Source organism: Lygodium microphyllum, chromosome 22 (genome assembly GCF_053477565.2).
Source record: "Lygodium microphyllum isolate KBCC chromosome 22, Lygodium_microphyllum_v1.1.10, whole genome shotgun sequence".
Classification (NCBI taxonomy): Eukaryota; Viridiplantae; Streptophyta; class Polypodiopsida; order Schizaeales; family Lygodiaceae; genus Lygodium; species Lygodium microphyllum.
In genome coordinates, this window is record NC_141156.1 from 67,584,371 (window position 1) to 67,608,515 (window position 24,145).

The following is a 24,145-nucleotide window of genomic DNA, read 5'->3' on the forward strand; positions in this document are numbered from 1 at the left end:
GATCCCTACAAGGAGAAGGGCATTCAATTCTCTTCTTTACGATCAACATTGGGTCATCAAAATATTTGTATTCTTCTTGAATTAATACCAACATGTCAAGGTCTCTAATCTCTTCCATTTCCAACTCTAACGGTGTGGAAGGGACACTAGTTTTGTAATGAAGGAGACCTAGCTAGCCTAACTAAGGGAGAGAAGAGAGAGAAAGCCTACAGGAGAAGAAGAAGAGGAGAGAGAAAGAGTAGAAGAAGAGAGAGAGAGAAAGAGGGAGGAAGAAGGAGAAGCCATGAGAGCTAAAGAGAGGTGGGAGAGAGATTTCTTGGTAATTCCGTGATGCCTGAGGAAACCCTCTTACACCTTTTATACCGTCAGTGTGATTGGTATTTTCCTGTATCCCTGGTTCATTACAAACCATCTCATCTCATGAAGTTTTGGTTCTCAAAAATAAGGGAGGAACATGGAGGGGAGGCTACAAAGTACTACTCTGCTCATGATACAAGGGCAATAAGCAAGGACATCCATGTCATGAAAACAAGGCCATGGATAGAAGGAAAGTGTGTAGTCCAAGATGGTTCTACTATAGGAAGTCAGCCATAACTTTGGGTAAAAGACTCCAAACAGCATGAGTGAGGTGTCATTGCGGAGCCCACATGTGGCTAAGGTGGGGCTGAAAATAATTTAGGACCAAAATTATTGCAAAACATATGGCTGTCCCGAGTACGCTATCCAAGAGAGGACTGTTGTAGGAGAACAGCCATAACTTCCCATAGGAAACTCCAATCGGGATAAGTGAGGTGTCATTGCGAAGCCCTTAAGTTGTACTTTCAGCCCTTGTAGGTAAGGTGGGGCTGAGAATAGTTTAGGACCAAAACTGGTGTAAAACATATGGTTGTCCAAAAGCATGCTATAGTCCAAATAGGGGTCAAGTGTGGTCAAGTAGCCTCCTTAAGGTGGGGAAACTCATCCAAAATAGAGGCTAGGTGCCAAGAAGCTTCCTCCAGAGGTAGGCCTTGCCATTTGATTAAGTACTCATGAATGGACCGAGTACGGAGTTGCTTTTCATGTTGTCGGAGGGGTTTTTGTCAAAAGGTCGAATCCACCAAGGATCAAAAGTAGAAGGATGTAGAGATAGGATATGGAAGAGAAGATAGAGAATACCCGTGGTAAACACTACAAAGACAAAGCACAATGAATTGAATCAATAAGTATTGAAAGAACCTGGAATCTTCACACTACTCAGAAGCAATCTCCAGGCATTAGATCTTTTGGAGCTTCTTTGTAGGACAAAACGTGCATCAAAATTACAGCTCCTCCTCTGCTGCTTGGAACCTAAATCTGATGTCTCCTTTGGCTTCGAAAGGGGGGTAAAACTTCAGGACACCGACACCTGCTCACGAATCTCCCAGATCACTTCTTCTTCTTCTTTCAGTTCAATTTGCAGTTTTCAGCTTGTTTACAATGATCGCAATGCGCATGATTTCATCAATCTGTCCCTCTTGTAAAAATCCCCGAATTGACTGAAAAAGCAACTAGCTTTTTGCATGCCATCCTAATCTAGAAGTCTTTTTTCTAAATTTTTCAGATTTTTACAATAAATAATATCAAAAGTAGGCTAAAATTATCCAAAAATTTAGTATTTTTGGATAATCCATGCAACTCACACTAGTATTAATGGCTCAGATCACATTGACTCTCTAGATCAATAAAGAAGTCATATAATGATGCATTCCATACTTGTTAACACTGTGTCCTCATAACATCATGACATCCACCCCCTCTGAACCTGCACATCCTCCGGTTTGTGCCAAAATCCTAGTTGTCACCGGATTCTGAGTCCTACTGATCCTCTACAACCATATCCTTTACTTCTTCATCTTCTTGGCTAGGCCTTGTATCAGGACCACTATTTTCTTCCAATTCTGGCAACTCATAGGTAGTAGATTCTTGCCTTTTGAATAATTTGATTATTTTCCCTGCTACCGAAAGTTTGATGACTATCCCATCTAGTTCATTTAATGCATAAGTAGCATTATCAAACACTTGTCTTACCACATGGGGTCCAAACCATCTTTTGGAAACTTTACACATGGCACTATGCTGGTTATCTAAACTGCTATTATAAACCAATACCCAATCCCCATCTTGTATGGTTCTTGGTCTTAGTCTATGTCTTTTGTCAAACCGTTTCTTGTTCTATATCCTTGCTGTCCTTAACTTTGCAATTGCTACCTCTATGTCTTCTGACTTTCTTTCTAACTATCTAATGCGTAAGGCCAACAACTCCTCTCGATTTAACTCCTCTCGATTCAACTCCTCCTCCCAAGGTAACACACTCCATGTGACTGTTTTCTCTTCCATCGACATGATAGGTTTTTGACCATACATCAATTCTGTAGGCATATATCCTGTAACATCACTATGAGTTGTTTTGTCGGCCCAAAAAGCATAAGGGAGCAATTGTGGCCATCTTTTACCTTCTCTCCACATGCTTTTGCCAATGCCTTCACAATAGGTGGGTGACTTCTTTCACTTTTTTCATTTCCTTGAGGGTTATAGCCTAAAGTTAAAGCAAGATTTATCCCCAACCGTACAAAGAAATCATGAGATTCATCTGCATCCAATTCACCCTATCTGCTGTAATTTTTCCCACATAGTCATATCGACAAAAGATCTCTTCTAAGAGAAAAGCACACACAACATTTGTTTTCTTAGTATGTAAAGCTTTCCATTCCACTTGATTAGTCAAGTCTTCACAAGCAAGCACAAGATACCTCATTTTCCAAAGACATGTAGGCATTGTGATCAAATCCACCACCCACTTAAAATGAAGAGACAATGGATATGTGGGTTGCAATCCATCCCGATGTCTCAGAGATGAATAATTTTGACATGTTGTACATGTTTCCACAAAGTGAGCAACATCCTTATACATACCCTGCCACCAATATCTTTCTTTGATCTTTGTAAAAGTACCCCAATGATGGGACCTAAAATGGGCCGGCACTAGCTATGGTACTAGTTGGACCTCATGCATACGATACACAACCCCACCAGACCCCACCACACAGCCTCACAGGCCGGGAGCATCTAAAACTCACTTTGCACTAAATACTTACAATGATTTTGCACTTATATCCAATATGTAGTCCAACATTCACCTTCCCTTCTCCTCAGAGGGAGATCCCATAACATATAGGCATAATTCCTTGTAATATACACATAGGGAAGCACCTCTCGGCTGCTTACCGTGGCTCCACTGCGACTCTTCTACACCTCGGGGATAAGCCCCAAGATGCAACGCTAACACAACCTCAGTAAGCATGTCAACCACAACCATGATGGAGTTGTATCCTCCCTGAACTTGGGGTAGGCCAACAACAAAGTCCATACGGATGAATTCCCATTTCATTTGGGGAATGTCAAGTGATTGCAACTTTACTAGCATTTTAATATGTTCGGCTTTAATACATTGACAAGACAAACACTCAGTGACATATTTGAGAACGTCACCTTTAAGCTCTCCCATTTCCTAACTGCATTGAGAGTCTTGGCATAGCCAAGTTGTCCTGAGAAAGGGGAATCATGAGCTTCCCACAATATCTTCTGCTTGAGTGACTAGCTTACCGGTATACATAATCTCGTTCTATAGTAGACAAGTCCACTATTGATAGAGAATTCATGATACTTAGCCTGTAGCTTCTGGTCTTGATCCTTGATAAGGATCTCCCTTAGCATCTTTTGATAGGTTAGATCATGGCATGCTTCTTCTCTAGCTAGCTCAAGTATTGGGTTGTTTGGCATGGATACCTCTATGGCTAGAGATCTAGTTGTTGATGGATTTTGTAAGATTAGAGAATTAAGGAATGCCTTGCGACTGAGTGCATCGGCAACTACATTCTCCTTTCGAGGTCGGTATTTGATTTCAAAATCATACTCCTCCAGCACTTCAATCCACCGATGTTGCCTCATGTTGAGCTCGTTCTGGGTAAAGATCCACTTGAGGCTTTTATGATCCGTCACTAGAGTAAACTTGTTACCCAACATGTAGTGTCTCCAAAGCTTTAGAGCATGTATAACAGCTAACAATTCTAGATCATGAGTAGCATAATTCTTCTCATGGCTCTTCAGTTTCCTTGAAAAGTAAGCTACATGATGACCTTCTTGCATGAGCACACATCCTAAGGCAAGCGTGCTAGCATCAATTACTACTTCAAACTCCATACTGAGGTCCGGATGTTTCAAGATAGGTGCTGATACCAAACTTTGCTTTAATCTATCAAAGCTAGATTGTTGGGTAGTTGACCATGCAATGGATGTTGGTTTCTTCAATAAATCCATTAGAGGTGCTGCAAGCAAAGCACATTCTTTGATAAAGACCCTATACCATCCTGTCAATCCAAGAAAACTACGTATTTCTTTGACAATTGTTGGTATTGGCCATTCTAGAATATCTCTAACTTTGGCCGGATCCACTGAGATTCCTTCCCCTGATATAATGAATCCTAGGTGTTCAATCTGACGTTTGAAGAATGCACACTTCATTATCTTAGCATAGAGCTTGTGTGCCCTCATTGTCTCAAGGACAATCTGAAGCTGGGGTTCATGATCTTATTCCTATTTAGAGTAGACTAAGGTATCATCGAAGAAGACGAGTATGAAGTCATCAAGATATGGCCTAAAGATATCCTGCATTAACCTGTTGAAGGTGGCAGGTGCATTCATCAGCCTGAATGACATGATTAGGAACTCAAAGTGTCCATATCTTGTGTTGAAGGCCGTCTTTGGGATATCTTCTTCCTTGATCCTTATCTGATAATAACCAGACCTGAGATCAATCTTCGAGAAAATCTTCGCACCCTGAAGATGGTCAAGAAGCTCGTCTAGTCTAGGAATAGGATACTTGTTTTTAACAGTTGATTGATTCAATCCTCTATAATCAATGCACAGTCGAAGTGTTCCATCTTTCTTCTTTTGGAACAGCACTGGAGCTCCCCATGGTGAACTGCTAGGATGGATGTAGCCTTGATCTAACAATTGCTTGAGTTGCCCCTTCAGCTCAATTGCTTTTGGAATGGACATTCTATAAGGCCTCTTTGCAATTGGTGCAGCTCCTGGCACTAGCCTGATCTCATGATCCACTTCCCTTTGAGGCGGAAGTTTTGTCAGCTCTTCAGGAAATATGTCCGCGTAAATCTTTAGCCATGAAGGTCCCTCACTAGACTTCTGCTTCTGATCTAGCTTATTAAGCTTAATCAAGTAGAAAGGTAGTCACTTTCTAACTCCCTTAATAATCCAAGATGCTTTAGCCAATTGAATTTTTGGCTTTCCAGTCTCTCCTTGAGTGGTAACCAATTCCCCTTCTGAGCTTCGAAATGAAACTTGGCCCTTTCCACAATGAATGTGGGCATCATTAGGTTTAAGCCAATCCATTCCGAGCAAACACTCATGGATACCTAGGTTCATGACCCTAAATTTTACTGAAGTCGATTTTCCTCCCAGGAAGAATTCCACCTTAGCAGTTTGCCTGGTACAAGTGACCTCACGACCATTTGCTAATTCCATAAGCAAGGTAGGTGCTTCTACTGACGCTATTTCTAATCTTCTTGCACAAGCTGGTGAGATAAAGGAATGCATACTGCCACAATCAATCAAGGCTTTGAAACCTTTACCTTGATGGTCTAATGGTGTCTAAATCACCAAAAACTGGCGATTCGAGCCTTTCTTGTGAAGGGCGGCATGGACTGTTGCACTTTCAACCTCTGCTTCCATGGTTGGGTCTTCTTCGTCGCACAATTCCCTATTGGCAACACAGGCGGTTCTTCCTTTTGAAATGACCGGGCTTGTTGCAGTGGAAACAATGGAGATTTTGACCATTACTTTGGGTAGGGACAAAGTTATTGACATTATTAGTCCTTGCTTTCTTTCTTTGTCCCTAGTTTTGACCTTGAACTCTCTTCACTTGGGGCCTATATGCTCCTCTGTTCTGGTCATTGTAAGACCAAGTTTTGTTCTTCTTGGCCTAGCTTGCACCTCCTGAATTATGGGCGCAACCCGAATGAGTGCATCCTGTAGATCTGTTGGGTGCATAGATTCGAGGGGGGTATTCATTGGTGGGTTTAAACCGGTTCAAAATTTTGACACTTACTGTGTCATATCCATCTGTGGCGCATACTTCAAAAGTGAGGAGAATTTTGAGTAGTATGCGTCAAGAGTGAGACCTAGCTGTTTTAGCTTGTAGAACTCATTCATTTTCTGCGTGCGATACGCAGGCGATAAGTATCTTCCTTGCACAACTTTCTTTAGCTTTTCCCAGGTAATGGATCTTTCCAAGATCCCTTGATCTCTGCACCATTTCTTCCACCAAAGCCTAGCTTCGCCAGTGAGCTTCAGCTTGGCAAGCATTGCCTGGTTGGCAGGTGTAGTACCGGCCGCTTCAAAGTAGTCTTCCATGGACTCTATCCAAATCTTAGCATCATCTTGGACCGTCCTTCCTTTTCCGTCAAATTCTGGTGGCTTGATCTTCTTAAGAAGAAACTTCTTCTCCTGGATCATGATCGTACTTGATATAGGGGGTAGACTGGGAATCTGTACCTGGGGTTGTGCCTTGATAGAGGATTTTTTTTCTTACAACTCGCTAATCGTTATGATTATATTTCATACCCAATTCAGCTATCAACCAAGAAATGTAGCCACTTAACTTTTTATCAATTCTCATAGACAAGACAGACATTGATAAAGAGAAGTCTTATTTCATTCATATGGGCATGGCCCTTCCGGAGTACAATACTTCTTGGGATAGGAAAGCAACTGGTACATTAGTTCGGGGAGAATAATATTATGTTACATTTAGCCATGGAAACTGGATAATAGTATGGTTTTGGGTCATGGATCTTCAAGAATCGATAAGTCATCGGAAGATTAGGGTATCCTTTCCTTTGGTACCCATTCTTCTCATAGCATCCCAACACCTTGATACTGTCAGCGGGGATTATGCAGGTTACTTCCTCATATACATATGAGTTCAGCTTGACCCTCCGACCTTCGACATGTAAAGTTGTGTTTACGTGAGCCTCCACAAAATTGAATAGCTTCACGATCTTCACGTCCTCCAACCACTTGATCCTCTTTAGGTTGGTTCGAAGGTACGCAAACCGGTAGGCAGCTATGTAGTAGATTCCTGAGTCACCCATCCACCTCCATTCCACGTACAAAGGTGATGGATTATAAATGCGATCTAGGATGTTCATCATATTGATCCTTCATCGATAATCTGAGGAATGCATCACGGTCATAAACATGACTTGGAACACTAAGAACCTGTTCCATGCTTCATAATTCTGCAAGACAGCATTGAAAGTAAGGAAATGTTCTTAACAACAACATTTGCTTTACTTCTTCTTATTAATATTTTTTATAAAGATAGATCCTTCGTTGGTTCGCTCTGATACCAACTGTAATGTGTCCACCTGTTTCTTTTCAGGACATGTCTTAGCAGTCCATCGGAAAGAGAGTCTAGAAAGCTCCACCCGGAACTCTCATGGAATGTTACGGGGTTTGCGATCTAGGACTTTCCGCATCTGCCACGTAGTGGAAGTGTTCCGGCTGTTCCCACCTAGGACCGGGCTTCCTCTCATGGTCATTTTCCTAAATGCCAGCTAGCGTCAAACCCCAAGAGGACTACTTTACGCAAAAATGCTAGGGACGAAGCATATTCACGCTGCACTTGGTTCAAGGAGAAAGGGAAACGAGAGGGATGCAAGGCTCAACCTCTTTGCCATAGGGCATAGTCCCATTCGGTTCCCCTCAAACATCATAAATCCGGATTCTAGTAACCTAGCTCTAGGTCAACGCCCTTTCTGTTCATTTCCTTTGAGAAGATCTCCTTACTGTCCATTACGATTGAGAAAAGTTCCCGGCCAACCAGGACCACCCATCCGTAGGACGGACCCATGGCCACATCCACCGCACTATCCTCAAGGTTGCTTTAGTTGTCTAATTACCTACCACATTTAGTTGGACACGCATCAAACAACTTCATTAATTAGCCAGTTAGACACCGATTCCTTCACGTAATCTTAGTACTTGACATAGAAAAGCAGTGTCAAACAAGTTCCTTTTCAACAGGTTATTATATTTATCTTTGGAATACATCCATAAACTCTAGCCAGCAGGCTAATCCATAATCCGCCGAAAGGCTACCCATAATCCACAGCGATTACTAATCCAAGATTCCACCTGTAGACTAGTATGCGGGCCTAGAGATCCAATCCCGAGTCATGTTGGCCTCTTGTGTAGGGCCCAGAAGGCAAGGGATTTACGTCCAAAGCCCCCATTGGCACCCAAGCATCCTCCTGCTCCAAGTAGCGCTCAACAGAGAGACCTCACACGGTGGGTTCGGTCCACGTTCCCGGCACGGCTATCAACCCCCTTGATTAGGGTCAGGCAGACAGTCGGGGGTAACTAAAGCTGCCTCTCCCTTGAGGCCTTCAACCTAAAGCGTTAAATATCTTTCCATCCTTTAGTTCCTTGAGCAAACAATGCAAACAGTGCTTTCTAGACTGTTACAAGCATAAAAATTTCGAGTGGTCATCTATTTGGCCAACTGCTAAGGAGTGAATCCTTCTCTTCGAATACATCCAACATTCGATCCAGGATCAATTGTGACTTGGCAAGATCCCCAAGGGTTTTTTTGTTAACCCTTTTGTCCTTGGGTTAGGGTCATACCATGTTAACCCAACTTAACCAATACCTTAGGTTCCATACATAAATCCTGGCGACCATGTCCCTCTAAATTGTCAACTGATCCTTTGCTTCCAAGCACATACCTAATTTTCCTTGACTTGGCAATTATTCCCAAGAAAGGTGTTATAACAGGATGGCTACTCATCCTCTAGCAAGTTAAACTTGCGCAAGAACCTGCCAACCTCAATCCAAGGAATGGCAACTCTTCCTTGTGACCAAACCACAAGACCATGCAACATTGCAACTTGTCGCACGAGTGTCGCATCTATTCCATGGGATCATTTTGCCCATTGAACATCATTTTCTGGTCACGAAATCATGATTAGATAAGCAACACGATTTTGGGTGTCTTATTACCCAACCCATTCCTAATGCATTAGGCTGACAAAGTCCTAGGGATTCCAACGTAATTCTGAGTTTCATCATCTGAACGAGTGATCCTTAAGGTAGAAACCCTAGATTGTTTCTCGCAAGAGCGTCCAATTGTCCCTACATTTTGTGAATGCGGGTAGGACCTTTGGGTATGATGGTTTTGACTTGGCAACAAATGCGAAACTAGGTTGAGTCTTTCGTGCTAAAACTTGGTTAGAACTTGGGGTATTTATTGTATCAATTGAACCAACCTATGCGAATCCTTTGCGGTTTAGGTGATTTAGATAATCCAAATTACTTGTCCTGCGACAAGGACGAGCCAATCCTAGGGATGTTAATTTGATCTAAAAGGGGAAAACTAGTTGCATTACGTCATAATTCATGTAAGCACGCGATTCATTACCTCTATGTACGACTAGATTCACAATCCCTAACTTACGGCATAATTTCCATTGATCCTACTAGGACTTGCATTCACTAAGCTTTTAAGATTTTATGTTTAAATGAACCATGTAGCCTTTCCCTCAATACGACTCCTGATGAATGAAATTATTTCATATGATGAATGTGCAGTATGCAATCTTTCCTAACTACTACGTAGTTAAATGAGATTCATGCCAATTGAAGCTAGATTTAACCTATTTCATGCAACCCTTAGAATCTTTTCCATGCTTTGCTATTTTCTATGCTTGATAACGACTTCCTTAATGAATCATTACAAAGAAAATTTTTCTAAAAATGCGACATGCCATTAAACTTTCCATGCCTAATCAAAGATGCACTCTAATAATTTCGACCTTGTAAAGATAGGAAATAGGCGTTCTAGACTGTCACTTTGAAATGTACAAAAGGCAACTTGCTAATAAGGTCCTAAAATGCATAGACACCTTATGTTTTTTTTTTCGTTCATTCCATTCAAAGTACCAATGACCAATTTCGTATCATGAGTTAATTCTAGTAAATTCTAAACAGCCAATTTATTTCCAATTGCATGTAACAAGGTGGATTTGACATGCATAGGTGCATCCTAGTCCATGCAAATATCATGCATAATGCAATACTTCTACGTGAAATCAAAAATAGGAAGAAAACGTGACTTGTGGGCTCGTTGAAATATCCGCATGAATACTAGGAGATGATCCCCCTGCAGGCGTGCCTTGTGACTTTTTAGGGGCCATCGTAGACGCGATTTTGGCTTCTGGTTTGCCTTCACGGTTTACGAATTTACTCGCCTTGGTTCGTAGCTCTAAGATCTTTGCCCGTCTCCCTCGTATGCTGAGTTCTCCTTTGAAGTACGGATCCTTGAAGAAGTACCAGCTTGCGGGATTTGACTTATGGAAGGCCTTAGGGTTTGGAGCTTGGGCCTTTTTCGGGAGAGAAGTTCTTGGGAATGGGGCTTCTATGAATGGAATTTCAAAAATTGAAGCCTTACAAAGGGGTTCACAAAAAGGGCTCTTGTGAACGGCCTTGCGGGAATGGAGGCTTTGAGAGCTTCTTCTTCTTCTCTTAAAATTCCAGGGCTAGGGCCGGCCTTATGGGGGATTAGTGTGAAGGGGGCTTTATAAGCTTCCTCTTCTTCTCTTCAAAGTCCCGGGCTAGGGATGGGCTTGTGGGTGATTGGTGGGAAGGGGGGCTTAGGAAAGCCCCCCTAGAAGCTTCTAAGAAGCTTATGGTTGGGCAGAACACCACATGGAAGAGGGAGGGCCAATATGAATGCATCGTGGAAGAGGAAGGATGGCAGAGGCTGGCCACGTCTGTCGACACCAAAGGCACAACGTTTCCCCAGTCTGATGGTTAACGGCTCCTTCGGCGGCGACTCCTTCAGCAGGACATCTCCTGTAGCCTCTCCTCTCCACCCACTAAGGGGGTGGGTTTATATAGGCCAAGGGGGGAGAGGGGCCTCCACTATGTGGCCACTGCATGGCATCCCCCCCCCCTTCATGTAGTCCACGTCTCACTAAGCCCATCCCCTTCCCTCAGCCACACATAGGCTGGGGGAAAATTATTAAAAAAAATTCCAATTATTTGTACCTTATCCTCTTAACCTTGTCCCAAGATGGAGTCTCCCCACGGTTTATGCAGTTTTGAACCCCGGTCTTAGTTTGCCAATGCAGTGGCCTTGATTCCTCGCGTGCGGTTTACAGGTTACACTGCCGGTAATTCCAATACTAAAAATAATCTTTGCATGAGTTTCACGCGGTGTGCGGGAAGTTGGTTCTAGTAATATTTTTAAGTGGAAATATTACACCCAAGAACCTGTATTAAAAGCACCTAAAAGAGTCGAAATGTTCTATATATTTTCAGTAGAAACCATGTATAGAATTAGTTAGTGTTTATCCCAAATTTGGGAGGAGAAGTGGTACCATCTGATAGCTTTTGCTAGTCGAAAGTTGGGTATATTGGAAATTACCTACACCTATATGAAGAAGTTATGCCTTGCGATGGTATTTGCGACCAACAAGTTCAGGCACTACATTCTTTATGAGAAGGAGGTTTTTTATACGAAGGCAAAAGGGCTTCAATTGTTGAAGAATAAGTTACAGCCACCTGATCATTTAGCAAAGTGGTTAATCACGTTGCAAGAATTTGATTACGAGATTAAGAGCAAACAGCTGAAGCTTCAGGGCATTCTAGAGTGTCTTGTGGATTTCGGAGAGCCAAAAGAGGTATTAGTTGAAGGAAGTGACATGGAAACTTTGTTCAAGATTGATACAGCATTTATTCCCTCCTGGTATGTTGTTATAATGCACTATCTTTCTATGGGAGAGACTAGAGCTACTTTATCAAAATCGGAGAAGAGGAAAATTAAACATCAGGCATTGAAATTTTCCTTGATCATAGAAACACTATATTGGTAGGGTGTTGATGATATCTATCGTCGATGTGTGATGCCTCTCAAGGTTCCATTTATATTGGAAGAGTTCCATGACTCCACTTTTGGAGGGCACTTTGCTGGGCAGTTGACGACATAGAAGGCTTTAAGAGCTAGGTATTGGTGGCTGCCATCTTCCAAGGTTCATTTAACTATGTCAAGAGATGTGATACATGTCAAAGACATGACAGTAGAGAGAATAGGAAGCAACTACCCCTCCATTTGAGAAGTGGGGCATCGATTTTGTGGAACCTATTACCCCGTCGTCTACTACTCAGAAAAGATACATTATAGTAGCAAGTGATTACTTTACAAAGTGGTCAGAAGCACATGCAATGAGGCAAGACAATGCAAAAGAGATTACCAGTTTCCTACTTGAGCAGATCATCTGCCGTTTTTGTCCACCAAAGGAAATAGTATCGGACCATGGAACCCATTTTTTGAACAAGGTGATTCAAAGCCTGACTCAAGCATGGAAAATTAAGCATAACAAGACGACCCCCTATAATCCGCAAGAAAATGGACAAGTCAAAAGTACAAATAAGCAGTTTGTGGATATCCTATCTAAAATAATCTCAAAAAAGAAGCGAGACTGGGATACAAATTTATATGTGGCAGTTTTGGCATATAACACGATGTTTAAACGAGCCATTGGCCATACCCCATTTAATTTAGTTTATGGGGAGGAGTGTGCTCTTAGAAATTGAGTTGCCAACCATAAGATTCACAATCAATCATTCTTTGGGTGATGAACATGCCCTATTTGAACGGTCTACGATTATAGCCCACTTGGATGAACTTCAATTGTAGAGTCTGTTGCATCAAGAAGTGGCTAAACATTGGATGAAGCGGTTGCATGATCTAAAAGCAAAGAAATATACATTTAAGAAAGGGCAGTTAGTTCTATACTACGATGCACGTAGGGAGCTATTTCTAGGAAAGCTAGAATCTAGATGGGATGGCCCTTACAAGATAGTTCGGTTAGGTAAAAACAAGTCCAGGGCTTTATAAGCTGATCTACAAGGAGTGGGATTTAAGAATAAGGTTAATCTTAATGACATTAAACCTTATTATTTCTGAATATGCTAATGCACTAAATGCATTGATTTGAGACCTTCCTGAGAGCTTAAACCAGTTGATGGGGCATTAAATCCCTTATTTGGAGCACCCATATCTCGAGCAAAGATATTATCAAGGGAAGCTTATGTGGTGGAGCAAGGGATACAAAGTGATTGAGCAAGAAGACGGTATCTTTTGTGGGAGATCAAAGTTTTCTACCATCACTGCTCATAAATTTTGACAAGCATCCTTGTTGAGTTTAATGAAGAAAGTGGGATGGAGCCGTCAGTTTATCCTCTCAATATGTTGAGCTTTGACTATCATAATTATGAATAGGGGAGTTCTTGATGGCTGCCTATGTAAACCCAGTATGGACATACACGTTATACTTTGATGGAGCGTCCCAGGGCCCTAATAAAAAAGGGAGTGTTGGATTAGTTATCCGAGATTCGTGACATAGGGTTGCAATGAAATTAGCTGTTTATCTCAAGGTAGGATTCACTAACAACATGGTAGAGTATAAAGCCTTGATTATGGGAATAAATATTGCCAAGAAAGGTGGTATTCGGCGGTTGTTGGTAAAGGAGGATTCCCAGCTGATCTTAAATCAACTCAATGGGACATATGTTAAGAGAGAGAGAGAGAGAGTATGAGAGAGATACACAAGACATGCTCCCAAAGAATGATTCATATTGATGTAGAGTTAGTACATATAGGTGATACCCAAGTCAAGTGAGAGATGATATATAGTTGTAATAACATATACAGTCTGGAATCCTATCCTTTGTATGTATCATCAAATTACTATAATACTACTTGATGAATTTGAGAGTATATCTCTTCAGCTGATTCCATGCTATTGGAATCAGTTTGCGGATTCCCTAGCTAATTTTTCTTATGAAGAGGACCTATTCTTCAACTGTGGTCCTAGTCCCGATGTCGCTCTTGATAATGAGACGGTACTTGGTCGCTTGTGGGGGATGTTATCAAACCACATGTTATATGGCAGGCAATGGTTGATGGGTAATGCAAAGAGTGGCCAAGATCCATCTACCACTATTATCCTAGACCCATAGATTGATTAGACGACACGTTATGGGTACGCCTTTTGCTATATGTGCAGGAGGTATGGGTCAGAATTTGATGCATTTAGTTTGGGCCTGAGTGCCTTATTTTTCCCCTTGGAATAGAGCGTATTTTCATATATCTTTCTTCTTCCAAGGAGGGATCTATATGAGCTAGTTTTCTTGATTTCTTTAGGCCAAGAGGACCAGTTGTTTTAAGGTATTAATCATCTATTTCTTTAGGCCAGGAGGGCCAGCTAGTTTGCAATGAAATGTGCTATTTCTTTAGGCCAAGAGGGCCCTATGTTTGTTTGGTGTAGGTACAATTAATGGTTTTTTGTTGTACTGATTGTATCATACAGGTTGAGGAAGTCGCTAGAGGGAGCCTTTCCTGCGAAGGAGGTTCTTGTGGCCATTCCAGGCGGTATCGTCTCCTTTTTTAGTCTTTTCCCTTAAGCAATTAATGATATACGTACCTGTAAGGGTTACTTTCTTTTTTTTTTGGGGACTGGCACTCGAGGCATGAAGTCGGAGGTTTAGACTTTGTATGTCTGGGGGAGATCTAAGTAGTCATTGACTCCTACAAAGGCATTGCTAGGCATTGAAAGACCTGTTTTAGAGGGCAATTCTAGTGAACCTGTTCTATTGACCTACTAGGCGGCTGTTCTAGGAGTTCCTGTTAGTTGTGAGGCAGTTAGAGAAACCTACTAAAATGTTGAGAATCAGCAATCACACTCACTCAAACAGCCTCTTTGTATGGAGCTTCAGGGTCAAGGATATGCATGCTAACCTATCCCATATGCACAATGGTGCCTACTGCAGTTTTCTACTTTCCTATAAAGCATTGTACTTGCTTGCTTTTCTTAATACAATGATAGTACTCTTTTCTTTTCAGTGAAGTGTCAATGTCATTGTCCAAATACACAAGATTGTGTTTATGAGTCCAAGTCTCAATCTTGGAACCTAATTCACTTGTGTAACAAACAGTGTCTTTTCCATCATGAGTCCACACTTGTCCTTCCATCCTCCATAGCTTCCGCCTTTGCATTGCTCTAGATCCCGCATTTCTCACATGGTATCAGAGCCCAGTTGGGCATGGCATTGCTTCTCCAGCCTCTCTTGATTCCTCTCAACCTCAATCTAGCTCAATGTCAGCTCATGACTTCATCTCCCAACTCTACTCTCACTAAAGCTTCCATGGCAGCCATAGCCAGCAGCACCCTGTCAGATTGAGCTGCTTATATCTCACTCCACAGGTCAAATGTCTTGGAGCTTCCTTCTGGAAAACTATTCCCCAACTCACAAGCTTCCCTATATCACATCAATCCAGGACATTTGACCATCTGAAGCTCAGCATTGTGAAAATTCTCAATCTCTGCTTTGTGTCTGCCATAGCCAAACAGGACCTACCTCACTTGGAGCTTCAATAACTTCTCAATCAGGCCACTTCAGCTCTTGATTTCTTCTAGGGAGTTGTTCTTCTGCTCAAGGCGCTTCATCTTGGCACGAAAATCGATCACATTGCTACGCCCTGACCCCGACATTGCACAAATTTGTCATCGCTGTCCTGAACTACACCGAATCTGTTCGAGCTGCCTGCGTGCCTCATACAGTCCACGATCTTGACGATTATCATGGGGCTTTGATAACCCATGAAGTCAGCTTCCTAGACATGCAAAATTTTTTGAAAATGATCAAGTATAGCTCCTGCAATCTGAGAAAAACCAGGCCCCTGTCTCAGAAACCCTAATTCCACCATAGCCAAAAATTTCTCAAGGTTTTTATCCTCAGTTTTTCTTTCTCCTGACACTCAACCCAAGCCTCTATCACTCTAATCCATTGACCCATCATCAAATCAAGGAGGGGAAGGACCTGAGAAGATTAAAGAACGACCGAACGATCCCGAACAAGAAAAATCAACATTGACATAGTGTGTTTTCACACTGTCACTAACTGTGTCTCTTGACACACTGCATTCTGCTCTTCTACTGATAAAATATCAGAATTCTGGTGTTGATTTGCTGCTGATTTTGCAACCTCAACATGGGAAAAGACTCTCCAAATGCTCGATTCAAAGGAGTCGGGTTTCACACCTGGCAAACCCGCATCAAGCTCATCTTGATGAAAAAGGGTCTCTGGGCCATCACAAATGGCAAAGAGAAGAAACCTTGGGACGCGGACCTTGCAACTACTTGGCAAAAGAATGATGACAGAGCCCAGGCCATTATCAAACTGGAGCTAGACGACAGTTATATCCACCATGTGGATAACTGTGAGACCTCATAGGATACATGGAAAAGACTTGACACCCTGTTCGGTGCACAATCTAAATCATCAAAGTATGGTCTCCTGATTGAGTTCTTCAGGCTTGAAATGAAGTCCAGCACATCACTTGCCACACATCTCAATTACATGGAAGGACTCCTAACCCAACTTGCAGGAATCAACATTAAAATGGATGAAGATGTTTGCATCGGTGTTCTACTTAAGAGTTTGCCTCCTGAATATAATAATGTATCAACAACTTTAATCAACATGCCAAATATTGAACTTGTTGATATCCAGGCATCACTGTTAGAAGAGGAAAAGAAACTTAAAAGCAAACAAGATCCCAGCACTTCAAAGGATGAACAAATGTTATATGTAAACAACAGATACAAAGGTAAAAAGGAACCGCTCTTCTGTGACTTCGGCAAAAGGACCAGACATACTGAGAAGTTCTGTCATGCTAGGAAGAGGTCCCAAAAGACCTATCTTGCATCTCTAAAAGAAGAAGAAGACCATGGACCAAAAGATGAAGAAGAAGATGAAGATGAAGACCACTAGGATCGGAAGGACAAGACTCATCAGTTCTTTTACTCTCATAATTCTGATAGACTGTTTTAAAAGCCTTGTATTTCCTTGCCCTAATGCTTCCTGCCATAAGCTTTGTAAAACTCCTTATGTAACTTGGCATTACAGTCCCTGTACACTTTGTGAGGCCCCTGTTACAGCCTCTGGATGTCCATAATGTTTATGTACCCACACTTAGCCTTTTTTGCGACAGCCTCTGGTGTTTTGCCATGTTTGTGGTATGCCCACACTTTGCAGGTGGTTCTCATTACAGCCTCTACACACTTTGTGCCTTTCTAGTTGTGATTGAGGAGGGGTGTTGAGAATCAGCAATCAGACTCACTCAAACAGCCTCTTTGTATGGAGCTTCAGGGTCAAGGATATGCAGACTAACCTATCCCATATGCACAATGGTGCCTACTGCAGTTTCCTACTTTCCTATAAAGCATTGTACTTGCTTCCTTTTCTTAATACAATGATAGTACTCTTTTCTTTTCAGTGAAGTGTCAATGTCATTGTCCAAATACACAAGATTGTGTTTATGAGTCCAAGTCTCAATCTTGGAACCCTAATTCAATTGTGTAACAAATAGTGTCTTTTCCATCATGAGTCCACACTTCTCCTTCCATCCTCCATAGCTTCCGCCTTTGCCATGCTCTAGATCCCGCATTTCTCACATAAAATAATGATAAAAAGAGGTTAAACCCTAAATATTTGAAAGACAATATATGAATATACGGAGGTGCATAAAAAGGGGTTCTAACCCCTATTAAAATAGAAAAGGAAAGAAGGAAAAATCCTTGAGCTATTGTTTATCAACTTGCAAAGGCTTTGTAGGTTCTTGGGGATGAGACAAGACCTGAGGCACCCGGGGCCGATGCCTTGTCTTCCGAGGGGTGGCATCTAGCTAAAAACAAAGAATAAAAGAAGGTTGGAGCAAAAATAAAAGTGAGCGTTAGAAAAGGATTTAGTGTCGCCTTGCAAGGGCTTGGTAGTTTCTTGGGTACCGAGATAGGACCTGAGGCCGATGCCCTATTCTCCTTGGTTCAGTACACTCAGCTCGCTCCTTTCTACACGCTCGAGAATGGAAAATAAGAGGCTAAAAGAGCAATGTGCTAAAAGACACTATTTCTTGATCAGGCTATATGAGTCCTTGCCTAGTAGGAGCTCCTAGTTGAGTTGTCCTTAGTTAGGTAGGTAGTTCAGACCACCACTTAGGAAGACCTCTGTGATAGTTCTTTTTAGCTTGGCTGTGTTGGAGCAGTTGGTTAGCAACTAGCTTGGGTTTTCTTCTAGATTATGCTAGGCCTACTCCTCGTGTATTTCATGCCTTGGTTTTTTCAGAGGGTAGGGTGAGAGCTGTGTTGTGTTTTGTTTTGTATCTCTTTTGTATCAGCTTGATGCTCTTTGTGGTTGTGTTTATGTGCAGAACTACTCATGGGATTCGACAAGCTGAGTCGCCCTATGCTATGATTGCCAATGACATATGATTTTTGATGTCGATAAGTGCTTAAAAATAGCCAAAGATTCTGAATTTTAGCGAAAAAATAGACTTCGTCGAAGGCGATGGTGGCAATCAATACGATTTTAAGCAGCAATGCCCGAAAGTGCATAAAAGACCCACTGGATGATAGTTGGTGAATTTTCATAATTTTTTGCATATTAGACAAGATCCTAGGAGAGGCCCGGTAGTGAAGGACTTCAAGATGGACACCCAGGATTTTTCGGACTGTAATTCGGACGCCCGACGATGAAACAGGGGTGCCCGGGAGGCCAAGGACCAAAGGCAAGTGGGAAAGGACTCTAAGTCCCAAAACTTATGACCTTTGGGGGATTCCTTTGGGAGCCCCACATAAAAAATCAAATCATGGGGGGGGGGGGGGGGGGCATTTTTTCTTCACGCCATGATCAGGAAGGCGCCATTTTCTCCATGCTTGAAGGAGAGGGCTATGGCACCTGTAAACAACCCCCCAAATCGATTGGATACATTATCTACACTCTATCTACACTTTCTATCACTAGTCTCTGCTCCTCCATTGGCTGCTTTTTGTGGAGATAAAAAACTAGTCTTTCTCTCTCTCCCTCTCTCCTACATAGAGGCACTTCATGTGGCAAGAATTAAGAAGAAAACCAGGAGATGGATGCTTGTACGGGAGGCATCGAATTGTTCCGAGAGGCTGAGGAGGCTGAAAGTTGAAGATACATGCTAAAATCCATGGCTGATTGGTCGATACATAGTCCCAATTAAATATTCAAGAAACCCGAAACACGCAAAAAGGCGGTATGCTCTATTTTATGAAAGAATTTCACTTGTTTTTTATCGTTCATGGTCTAAATGGTGTGCGCATGGACTAAAATTTTATTTGAATGTTCCTTACATTATTTTTGAGGGCTAAAATCACTGTTATGGAGAACCCGTATTGATTTACAATGATTATAAATTTTCAAAACCCGAAAAAAACACTAATTTTGATGGAAATTGATAGTTTCTTTGATTTTAAATGGGAAAAAAATAAGTGGACAAGGGATAAAATAAGAAAAAATGTTGAGTTTCAGTTCAAATGATCAGTCATCAGAAAAAACTAAAAAATACCTATTTTCTATTAAAAATAAATAGGAAAAATAGAGAAAAATGGATAAAAATAGTTTTTTTGCATTCGAAAAAAATAGAAAAATAAGATCTATGTATGTGAGTGTTTGACAAGGCTGAAACATGAGATTAAGATTTATTTTGGTCCTTGTTCTTTGTGTCAAAGTGCATATTTATTACTTTTACATAGAAAAAATGACATAAAAAACCCTCTACACCTATGCTTCGCAACAAAATTTAAACGGTGAGGGGGATGATGATGTTATACATTAGTTTAAATGCTGAAATAATAAAAATTCTAATTTTTCTCTTTATGCATAACATTTAGGATGCGGTTTATTTTAGAAACAATGAAACTAGCAGCACGAGGTTAGCCTTAGTGTTAGGTTCCTACAACGTAGCATGGCGTACTAGCAGAAATTCATTAAAAGGGTTGTTTTTTCATGACACATAGACTGATTATAAACCATAATTTTTTGTGCACAATAAGTCATTCACCATTGCATGAATCATATACACATGGTATCTATTCCTGGTATGCATAGCACTTGGTTGAAGTATAAATGACCCATGCGGGAGAGAGTAAGGCACCCAAGTTGTAGGTCTAGACGGTGGGTCCAAGGGGACAAATAAGTGAGGATTGTTATATTCTTGGAATAATATAATATTGGTACCAAGAGTAGAGTCTTTTTCGTATGTGTTATATGTGTTAGCGACGCATTGAGGGGCCAATCTCCAAGGTGTAGGAGGGTCGCAGTGGGACTGTGGCATTCAGTCGTCGAGGGGTGCCTCCTATGTTGTTCTACGTGGTGAATTACACCAAAATGTGTAGGTTCTCCCTTTGAGGAGTCTGAGAAGGTTAAGGATTGGACTATAAACACGATACAAATGCAAAATGTATGTACGATGGTGGCAGGCAATGTCTCTTGTAGACGCTCCTGACCGCGAGGCCGTGGGGTTATCTTGTGCATGTTAGAGGTCCAGCTAGTGCTATAGCTAGTACCGGCCCATTTGAGGTCCCATCAAGTTCTTTCCCCCATATGAAATTGCCACAAGAAGGTTCTTTGTAGCAAAGGCTCCTTCTAGCGACTTCGTCAATCTGTATGGTGTAATCACTAAAACAACAAACAATTTAACGTACCTACACCAAAGAGTCATAGGGCCCTCTTGGCCTAATGAAATCAAACAAAAAAACACATATAGATCCCTCGGAAGAAGCCAGATATATGAAAATACGTGATATTCCAAGGGGAAAAATAGGGCTCTCAGTCCTAGACTAAATGCATCAAGTTGTGACCCATCCCTCCTGCATATATAGTAAGAGACGTACACATAACATGTCGTCTAACCAACCTATGGGTCCAAGATAGTAGTGGTAGATGGATCTTCGCTACTCTTCACATTACCCATATCAACCATTGCCTACCATATAACGCATGATCTAATAACACCCCCCACAAGCAACCAGGTCCTGTCTCATTATAAATGGAAACATCTAGACTAGGACCACAGTTGAAGAAGAGGTCCTCTTCATAAGCAAAATTTGCTAAGGAATCTGCAAACTGATTCCAAGATTGTTGAAGTAGCTCTGTAGAGATACTCTCTCAAATTCATCAAGTAGGGTCATAGCAGTTCAATGATACATACGAAGGATGGGATTCTGGACTATGTATGTCCCATTGAGTTGATTTAAGATCAGTTGGGAATCCCCTTTTACTAACAACTGCCAAATACCACCTTTCTTGGCAATATTTAGTCCCATAATCAAGGCTTTATAGTCTGCCTTTCTTGGTAACTCTACGTCAGGGATCTCGAATAACTACTCCAACACTCCCCTTTTTATTAGGGCCCCTAGATGCTCCATTAAAGTATAATGTGTATGTCCACAATGGGTTTACATAGCTGGACATCAAGAACTCCCTCTATTTGTAATTATGATAATCAAAATTCAACATATTTAGAGGATGAACTAACGGCTCCATCCCATCTTCTTCATTAAACTCAACAAGGATGCTTGTCAAGATTTGTAAACAGTGATGGCAGAAAACTTTAATCTCCCACACAAAGGTACCATCTTCTTGCTCAATCACTTTATACCCTTTGCTCCACCTAATAGCTTCCCCTTATGATATCTTTGCTCTAGATATAGGTGCTCCAAATAAGGGATTAACTGCCCCATCAACGAGTTTAAGATCTCTTGCAGGTCTCAAATCAACCCCAACATGGACCTACAATGCATTTAGCATGTTAACATACTAAAAAATAATAATGTTTAATCTGATTAAGATTAATCTTATTTTTGAAGATATTGGTACCTTGAGAGGAGTATGTGTGGAAATGTTCTATATGTTTAGCAGTGCATCAAAGGGCCAATCCCTATGATGTAGGAGAGCTACAGTGGGGCTCCGGCTATTAGTCGGTGGAGTGCCTCCTATGTGTGTGTGATCGTGGCGTTGCCAATGTGTAAGGGTTCTCCCTTTGAGGAGTTTTAGGGAAACGTTGGACTATAAACTATAAATGCATAGATTAAGCTTTAGGGCAGGTTGTCCTTTAGCATTAGATTGACGCTCCTAGTCTGTGAGGCCGTGAGGGTGTTTGTGTGTCATGAGCATGAGGTCCGGCTAGTGCTATAGCCAGTGCCGGCCCATTTCAGGTCCCATCAAAAGTGCTGGATGGTAATGATGAATCTACCTATCATTTCGGATTGGATGGAGATTCTAGTGGTTCGGAGAGCTTGGATGATGAGCTTGGTATTCCTTTTGTCAGGACACTAGGTATACAGAGAGCTCATAGTAATGTAAAGGATCCATTGAGTGATCCGGTGGTACGCAAATCTAGTAGGGTCAGATACCCTGTTAAAATATTTGGTTTGAAGGTGATGGGACCTGAAATGGGCCGGCACTGGCTATAGCACTAGCCGAACCTCATGCTCATGACACACAAACACCCTCACGGCCTCGCGGACCATGAGTGTCAATCTAATGCTAAAGGACAAACTGCCCTAAAGCTGAATCTTTGTGTTTATAGTTCATAGTCCAACGTTTCCCTAAAACTCCTCAAAGGGAGAACCCTTATACATTGGCAATGCCACGATCACACACATATAGGAGGCACTCCACCGACTAATAGTCGGAGCCCCACTGTAGCTCTCCTACATCACAGGGATTGGCCCTTTGATGTGCTGCTAAACATATGCCACAAAGGAGCACAAACTCCTCTCTTTTATATTTCTCGTATTTCCAGGAGATATACCATGCTTCCTCACTTCACAGTCCCTTAGGAAACCGACCCTCTACCCTACGGCAAGGGATAACCTCACACTCTCAATCGTTGGTCAAAGTCCTAAGAAAACAATTGCTATGCAGTCCAGGAGGTTTTCCTTTGATACCATGAACCATGCATAGTGCATAATGTGAATGGTTTAGTGCAAAAACAATAGAAATTCAGCATTGTGTATCGTTTGAAACTAATCTTTCCATGATTTCCATACTAACATTTATGTAATGAAACGAGGAGAGACACCAAGCCTTACGCTCATGCTGCCTTTTCCTTTATTTTAAAACAAAATCCTATAGCCATGATGCAACACATAAATCAGACTTAAGATTGTACTTTGATGCTCAAACTCCCCTCTCACCCTATCGTTTAATGTTTTGCAATCGTTGATAGGTGTAAGAGTCGTTTTATGTGTATTTCTTTGTAGAGAAAGCAATAAACACGGACAAAAACATAGAAACAAGGGTAAACCGAGGCTAACCTCATGCTCTACCTTCATTATACATTGCACAAACACTTATGTGATTTTTTAGAATTTCTCTTTTATCGTTTTCTAATTTTCTTCCATTTAAAATCCATTTTCCATCATTTTTTGGTATTTTTTTCTATTATCTTCAATTAAAAATGACTATGAATTAAAATTTATTGTGGGCTGTGGCCTTTAGATTTTTTGACAACAAAATTTCAGATTTTGTAGATGTTATATCTCATATTCTCCCTTTATTTTGCAAAAAAACCCCATTTTGCCTCTTAAACGCGTATTTTATGAGTTTTATACCATTAATTTCAGCCATAACACTTATGATTTTCTGATTTTCTGAGCATAAACTGATCAAACTCATAGCAAACAACAACATAATGCATAATCAACCCATGGGAACAATATTTCATCAACCAAATAGCATAAAAACTTATTTTTTCTTCATAAAAATTGAATTACCGCTTAGGCTTTGTATCTCGGGATCTCGGTTTTGCTATGGGACTGCGTGTCAGCCCTCATTCAATGTCCAGCATCTTCAAGAACAGCACTCTTCATATCTTCATCCACTCGGAAGCAATCCGATCTCATCGGGACAAGCTTTCCTCCACCATTCTTCATTGTCTTCTTCCACACAAGAACAACCCCTTAAGGGAGAGAGAGGGAGGAGAGAGAAAGACTGAAATCAGAGATCTCCATTGAGGCCACCATTTGACGGGTGAAGCACGGCCATAGAGTCAGCATACAGAGTGGAATCACTGCCAATGATCATTGGGGGGGTTGTTTGCAGACAGCATGCCATGATGAGAGAGGAGGAGGAGCATTTTTCGGCCGCCTGATGGCGCCTTTTTTCTCCACATTTT